We start from the raw sequence: 8649 nt of genomic DNA on the forward strand, positions 1-8649 counted from the left end.
CATCTTTTTATGAATTCTAAAAAGAATTCGAAAACCACTCTACTTGGACTCATAATTGACTAGACCAAAATAATAAGGTTGAATAACTCATCCCAATAACTTTAACACATAAAAATATGGGATCCCCTTTAATCGCATTATTTTTTTTTTAACTATTATTGGTTCGCATAATTATTTTGGCATAATTTGTATTGGCATTGCCGTCGCATATTAATACTTTGGCCTTCTACTTTTTTGGCATAATAAAGCTATTGAATAATTTCAGTCGGACTAATTTGTATTAGACTATAAACATTATGCATATTATTGTTTGGGCTATTGATTATTTGTTATAAATGAACAGCAAAATATTAGGTTAGGTTAAATCACGTTAGGTACATTAAGTTAAGTTAGGTTAGTATGATATCCAGGCGCGAAGCGCCCAAGCAACGCTTTTTGTATTTATGCTAGGTATTTGACATTAGTCTTCATGAAGATGATGCTTTCTGTATTTATGCTTTTTAATTTTATGCGTAATGATGAGAATTCGGCTAATTCGGCTAAAAGCAACTGTGCGTAACAATAATATTACAAATAATTTTATGCCATCCAATAGAGAACCTAAAAATATGGGTAAAGCACATCAAAATATCATATTTATTAAGAAATAAATGTTAGTAATTAATTACGGAGGACTGTTCGGCCAAATTATGACAGCTAACTTAGAATGCAAAACATACCTACTTCAAAACGAATCAAACTGCTAAGGCTTGTCCGAGGCTCAAAATCTACCTAATTTTATGCTATTTGAGAGTGCTTTGCGTTACCTTCCTCTTCCTATCCTTTAACTTACTGTAAATTACCAGTAAAATTTACAGGTGATCTAATATAAAGTGACTCAATACAGCTCAAAGAGGCAAAAGAACTCACAGCTTGACATAACACAATTCAATTTAATCCCGTTCCTGAACATTTTCGCTTTCGCCTCAAATAATCACCGCTCTTATAAAAAGCCGAAAAAAATCGTAATCGAAGTTCCCGTTCGGTCGTAACTTCGGACTGTCACCGACAACGTGGGGTGAAGCAGCTCGCTTGTAAAATTGATGCCGAGTTATTACAGGCCAAGTGACGTTTTAGGACGAACGCTGCTGGCTTATTTTTTGCGCGAGAGCAGTCTTTGTATCTTATTTTACCACTAACTTTTACCTACGCCTTTGCTTGTTTTATCCTAAAGTTTAATGCACCCATGATAATTCTCAAAAACTGCACTTGGTCTTCTTTAAAATTGTATAATGAACATCCCTACAAAATTTCAGGTTCCTAGATTTAGTAGTTGAGATTTCAGAATGTTAATTGCGTTCTGATTCCGTGAAAATATTGAAATGTTAAAAATAGTTTGAATGGCTGCGAGAAAAGTATGGTACGGTATAGTATGCTTTTGTTTTGCTCGACTTGCCGGGGGCACTAGCGTGCCCCAAGATAAAAAGTAGCTTACCGAAATTTACTAAAATTTTCACATTAATAATGTTAGAATTAAGTCTGGTAGAGTCTTTTTTCCTACCTAGGTAATAATACTGATCAAGTGCCAGTGTGCCAGACTTATACACCACTTATAGCTTTCAATAGCACCGAAAATTATTCAGCATTAATTTAACAAAATATTCCCGAAAAAGAAACGCCACGCCATTTACACCCAATATTATGTGTACCACGCCATATCATTTCTACCACCTGGACCACCGGGGAATTTGACCAATCTACTGAATATCCTTAGTTATTTGTATTTGATATAATTAAGTATATAAATAAGCGTAAACCGCAGTTTAACCGCAGATAATATCCATAACATTATTATGTTTAAAGCATAAAATCCGGAATAATAATATGCAGAGTTTGCCTGTCAATAATTGACAAAGGTTTCAAAACGTTTTTTGACAGTAAGGCCCAATACGAGTAAGTTACTTTGGTGGATTTCGATTTGAAAGGTTTTACCTGTCACAATATTCAACCTAAAATCTGTCGTAGGGTTTACGAAAATGTTGAACATCTTATCGTGTAGTTAGTTACCTTTATAGCAAAGCGTTACAAGCTTATATACCGACCGAAACTTTACTAATATTGCAAGGCGTACAAATGTGAGTATTGTAATTTCTATGTACTTGTACATGTATTTGCTAAGCTTTGATTGAGAAAACACGACGTGAACAGCTAACTCATAAAGTTTGTCATATTAATGAGCTCGAACAAATTATTAACTTTCAAGAGACAAATAGCTCTCTGCCATATTTCTCATAGACGATTCAATGATGTCAAACTACTAGACAACAATAGAGGGATAGTGAACATAAAAGGACCCAATTTTAGTAGAAGATATTCCTTTTCAAAACAACATTACTTTAAATTCAAGATGATTCCGAATTTCGACCTAAGGATTTTATAAATAAAGACTAAATGAAAAGTTTTCTGGAAATGCAAATAAGTCCTTTCTGGAGGAAGCTATGCAGAATGCGAAAAGGTTCTTTACACAAGGACCATCGGTTTATCCGCTATAAATCCACGGGACTATTAAGCTGTCGCAGATAATGGGGGAATTTTGAATACGATGTCTTGTGCCCAATACTTGTATTTATGGCAGTTCAATTTGTTAAAGGAATGGCAGCCAAGGACCGAATTCAAGTAAGGCTTATCGTCCACTAGTAGCGGCACAGTAACACATCCATACCACATATCCATCCTTCGGTGCCTAGTAATATTGCAGAAGCAAAAGTAGCTCTCTCATCGTTATTTCTTCACGCTTAAACTATTGTTTTTTTTTGTGATGATATTCGATATGAAGTTTGTATAATACCCTGGAAAAGACGTCGGATATTTTTTATCTAGGAAACTTGCATAATTCCCATGCGCGGGATAGCGAGAAACGCCAAATTAAGTGACAGGCAAAAGCTAGTGTGAAATAAATAAGAATCCTGAGCCTATTAACTATTTTCTGAGGAAATTTTTCATCATAATATTATTATGATAACTATTATTATGATGAAAATAGTTAATAGGCTCATTTCACACTAGCTTTTGCCTGTGACTTAATCTGGCGTTTTTTGCTATCCCACGGGCGCATAGGAACTATGTAATTTTCCTAGATAAAAAATATCCTACGTCTTTTCCAGGGTTTCAAACAATCATTATATAATGTATGCTAATCATAGTCAATGTACTTATCCACAGTGCAGTAAAACGATCGAATAATCGAAATAACTAAATGTAAAAAAACGGGTCCGTGCGTTAGAAAGAGTAAGACGCGGCGAATCCGCCCGTGTTGGTACCTGCACTTAGTGACTTTTTGCAATTAGTGACTTCTTGCAGTAAGCCGACGGTATGATGTTGGAGCAACTCGAGAAGTGTTGTTTGCTTACTCTGTTTCTCGACTTGGGATTGGATTATCTTTTTCACTCTTTTAACTAAAGATTTATTCACAAGGAAGGAAGTACTAAACTTAATTAATTAATTTTGTTCAAATATAATATTTTGTTAAGATACATAATTGGGCCTATGTTGATATAACATTAATTTAATTACTCGCATTATCGTCAGGAACGCGCTGTTAAAATTTTTCAGGATATGAGAGCCCACGGTATATTATTAGTAATATAGATTAGTATTATAACTTATAATATCTAGGAGTAGGTACTATAGACAGATTATGAATGTAGAAGGAAGCGACTGGTCGGGTTCGAGCTCCGACGTACAAATCGGACATAATGACAAGAATATGGGCGCTATCACACTCAAATAATAATTCAAAAACTGCATAGTCCAATGCTAATAATCCGTAGATTAACAGATTTTTGACACATGGACGTGGACTTTCAAATTAAAATTGACGAAACTTGTTGTGGATTGGTAGTACCTTTTTGTAATTTGTTTATTCCTTTATTTTTTGTTTAATTAAAATTAGTTCACATCATCAAGTGACCAACCAATGATCGCTCTAAGGATAAATAAATAATTTTACAAGGATATTTTTAACTAAATAACGTGAGATAATACGTTTGTTCGAATATTCATGTATTAATTTATACGTCAAACGTCAGAGCTACGGTATGCATGCAAATAATTTTGTCATAGTGCTAGAGTCGTGATAAGATGCAAATTACTTTTGGTGCATGGCAGTTTTACGAAAATTTAAATAAATAATTGCAAAAAATCCAAAAAAACTAAATTAACCTAGGTATTCAAGATTAATGGTTGCATACTAGAGTTAACTCGCGGCTTCGCACGCGTAAACTATTCGATCTGGCAGTTACAATTGAAATTCCGGGATTTTACAAAATTCCCGTGGGAAATTTCAAAATTTATATCGTAATCTTCATTGAGGTGTTGTGTTAAGAACAACTATCCCGTGGGAATATTGAAATAAAAAGTATTTCAGATGTCCAGCTATCTACGTACCAAATTTCATCTAAATCCGTCCAGCCATTTTAGCGTGAAGATGTACACAACACACACACACACACACACACACACACAAACTTTCGCATTTATAATTATAATAAGTAGGATTAGTAGGATAGTCAGTCTTCTGCTTAAAGATCTAGTGAATAATGTTTTTTCATAGTATCAAGATACCTAAATACGAACTTTTCCGACAAAATACATTATTCATTACTTCTGTACAAAAACAGTGGTAATAAAATATCACAATAGGTTTACGAACACTGTTTCTTATGCATATCTACAAATCTGCAACTGGAGTGCCGAAAACGCCGGTGGGCGTCTAATTTAGCTTTCCCTGGATGCCGCTGACGCCGATGGGCGTCTGTTCTGCAGAAGCGTCGGCATCGCAGCAAAGTACGTGGCGCGCGGCAACAAATGGGTTAAAGAGCTTTACAGACTGCAATGCAGGATAATGAATAGGTTTCTTTTTCCCTGAATGGCAACACTGGCAAAGATAATAGATCACTCGTTTTTGGCTTGAAATTCGAACTTGTGATTTTATTTTGCTTAATATACAAAATGTGCACACCCAAGTTTCTCAAGTTTTTCGCGATTCCCAAGGTCAAATAATCAAATTGCTTTAAAATTCCAGAGAAATAATGCGTTGTTTGGGAGAAACGTGTCAAAATGGTGTTGTAAAGCGCCATCCTGCTCTGTCTCGTTTTTTTCCCATTCTTCAAGTATACTTTTAATAAGTATGGTTTTTAGCTAGAAGATGCTGGCTTCAAACCAGTCCGGAGCAATCGAAAAAGTAAAAAAATATTATGAATTTACAGTTATTTAAGAAAATATACTTACGGCACATAATTTGGCCCACCCTTCATACAAAATTAACGATTCTGCATACATTTGACTTTGAGGGTCAGATTTTTTTGCCGCTCTGTATATCATGAAAACTTTAATATTTACAAGAAAACCTTAGTGCAATAGTACGACTCACACTTGATTTTTTATTTCAATACAAATCAATGATATTGTAACGGATAACTCATGTCATAAACCGAGTTTAGCTCGACATAATTCGGTTTAGTTTGTTAGTTTCGTCGGGCAGTCGCGCGAGCAGAGCGGTGGCGCGTAGTGTGCGTGTTGCGGCAGCCGCAGTCGCGTGCTCCTGAGAAGAAGGGCTACGAAATAGCCCGAAACATGTCGAGCTAAACTCAGTATAAGACGTGAGTTATCCGTTACAATATCAATTAATATGAGTGAGTCTCACGGTAGTTTCATGTTCAATACAAATAAAATGAAGTTTTAAGCTGATATCATATAAAAATTACATTATTTATGCTTTAAAAACTAATCGTGAAAAGTTGATTCCTTTGCTCACAAATGCATTTATTTTCAATTCAGATCTTCAGTTATGGAGTAGTTATGTAGTGATAGTAACATACCTCCGTCCCGGAGGGCCAGAAGACGGATGGGCTCCGAACGTACCTGAAAAAACAAGTGAACGTGAGGAAAATGTATTATGACACAAACTGTTATTAAGTATGTGTAGACGGGCATAATATGATTTTGTGTTGATGAGTATACGTATATACAAATCACGTGAATAACAAGACAAACAGAATTTCAAACCGTTCCTTGTTTTAGTAATACTAGGTGACAATAGAACTTCTCAACTTATTTTTAGAGAGCTGTATTTATCGCGCCCTTAAAACGTTTTCTACTAGTCATGTATCTCATAATCTGGCAATTCAAGAAAATGAAGAAAGGAATATTGTGACGTCTAAAAAAACGAAATATTTTAACCAACACCAGTCGAGTGTGGCGCAATTTACTTGACTTTTTATTCATAGAATTTTGCAGACTTTTTTCGGTGGCAATTTTCTTTGTTACCATAAATTAGTAGTCCATTTACGTCGCTCGCCCATTACAAAGTTCATTGGAAAATTACCGTTTCACGCCTTTTTATAGCTAACGGGTACGAGGTTCTTCAGTGGAATCCTCGGAACAGAAAAGCAGGGTAATTGTTGCGTCTTGGATCGTACATTAAAACGATGCTTTAATTGTTAACTGTCTCTTTTTTATATGTATACGGACTTATGTAAAGCCTACTTGCAATGTCAAATTTGCTCAATCACTTCATTCTTATATACGTTATTTGGCAGTAGTACGCCTAATGTAAATTGCAAGATTTTCTTTCCATTTTGCAAACTAAGTTTCAAGAGAAAATACGTAGTTTAATCAGTTAGTATACATATTTAAGTAAAAAAAATACTCATTCTTTCTTCTTTTCTTAAAAAAAATATTTGATTCGATCTCGTAGAGAAACCCCGAGCATAGCTCTTACCATAGCTCGCTGAGCGACTCTGGGCCTATTTATAAGACCTATAGTGAAGCATCATGTCTTGGATCCATACGTCATCACTGGCAACACACATTGGTTAAATACTTTCGTCTTAAGGCACTCATGAATTTTGGACGAAAATACATTGTGGTTTGTGTGTTTGTTTCTTTGTATTTGTAGAGGTAATATACAAACGGATTATTAAATGTGCCTGCCACACAATAACAGCCTTATTCATAAAAAAATCTTAATTGAGGTTTGATCGGTCTGTTACTTAGCAGACTGATTAGGCTTGTTAGACGGTTGTCAAGAAGTATGATTCATACATGCTTGCTAGCAGTCTGCTAGTTGTTGAGCTGCTGATAGACGGATTAGACGCGTTATGTTGGCCATCTTGACAAATCAAAGACAAAAAATGGACCTAATGGAAAATTTAAAAAAAAATTGACAGCAGTGATAGCAAATTAGCAGGAAAAAATAATAATAAGCGAGATGTTTGTTTTCCCGCCATTTCCGATCCGCATGTTTATGTTGTACCTAAGTGCAAAAAACCGTAATTTTTTTTTCATATTTATTGTTAGTAAAGTAGCAGTAATAAATACCTAATTTAGAGGATTTTTAAATACAAATTCCTGAAAATAAATTTTCCTGGTTTTTTTTTATCTTTGCGTAACCGTCCCTTCACTAAAAATAGGCGGAGGGTGGTAGGAGGAGGGTGAGGGGCCAAGAGCGCAGCCGGCAGTATTGGCAATATTTCCAAATTTTATTTTTATTTTACAATTATAAAATTTTACTCGCAAATGTGATGAAAAACATTGTATGTCGCACGGACGGTACTTGAATTACGAACATCGACTCAGTCTTAAATTTCGGGCTTCTAATAGACTCTCGTTCGTAATTCCTTATTTACCGCTCTTAAGACACAATGTACTTTTACAGGACAAAGGTGAAACATAATATTTCCAGTTAGGAAAATGTTTTTACTTTTGGTAACATATCTAGTATCCCAAAGTTTGTTAATTGTATTTTGTGTCTTTTCTTTTGCACAATAAAGAATTTACATAACTACATACATACATATCTCTTATCTTTTTTCCAAAGCCTTTTCATAATTCTTTGTTTAATGCTACTCTTTGTCAGTTTAGTTTAATATTATGTGGTGGATACAATATAAGTTCTAATCATCAAATAATATAATACCAACATAGTTTATTAATCAAATATTAAACCATAACATAATAACACCACAAAATTTCAGTTACTAATGCAAAACGGATTGAAACTACTGATTGTATTCATATTACACAAAAACATCGTAACACATCGTGCACATGTTTTACATTAATTATATCTGAGATTGACAGCAGCGTTCTGCTACTTATTTTCTACCAAATCCTGCAAAACTTCAAGAACACATTAACACATTTTTAAATTCCACCTTTCGAATAACATATTTTTCGGAGAAATACCCGGCTATTATTGGAAGGCTATATCCGGTAGGAGGGAGGAACCCCCACCCACTTATTTTGTAATCTCTACCCCACAGACACTCTCGTGAGGTATTCGCAAAATACTCTTTGATGTTAGAGGGTAGGTACATGCTCACCGTAATAAGGTAAAATTGTTAGGTAACTTTGAATTTAAAATCTGGCAGATTTTGGAAAAAGTACAGTGGGAGTAGGAAAACCTTCGTCAGTTATTAAATTAATTCCTTTATACAGTCATAGACTCTTAATACGTTTTGAAACCAAAACACTAAGTAGACAAGGGCATATCAAATTATACTTACCTACTTGACATGGTAACAAGGGTCAAAATAGTATACACCTCTAACATATATCTAGTTTCATATCAATACCAAACCTTTTTATAAACAGCCTCGTAAGATTTTG

General features: G+C 34.7%; 1 protein-coding gene across 2 annotated transcripts in view; it reads right to left on the reverse strand.

Moving 5' to 3' along the window:
• Positions 1 to 8649, reverse strand: part of Grip (Glutamate receptor interacting protein) — a 279195-nt gene that overhangs the window by 126480 nt on the left and 144066 nt on the right. The gene's annotated exons all lie outside the window — the stretch shown is intronic.

Source organism: Choristoneura fumiferana, chromosome 12 (assembly GCF_025370935.1).
Source record: "Choristoneura fumiferana chromosome 12, NRCan_CFum_1, whole genome shotgun sequence".
In the NCBI taxonomy this organism is placed as follows: Eukaryota; Metazoa; Arthropoda; class Insecta; order Lepidoptera; family Tortricidae; genus Choristoneura; species Choristoneura fumiferana.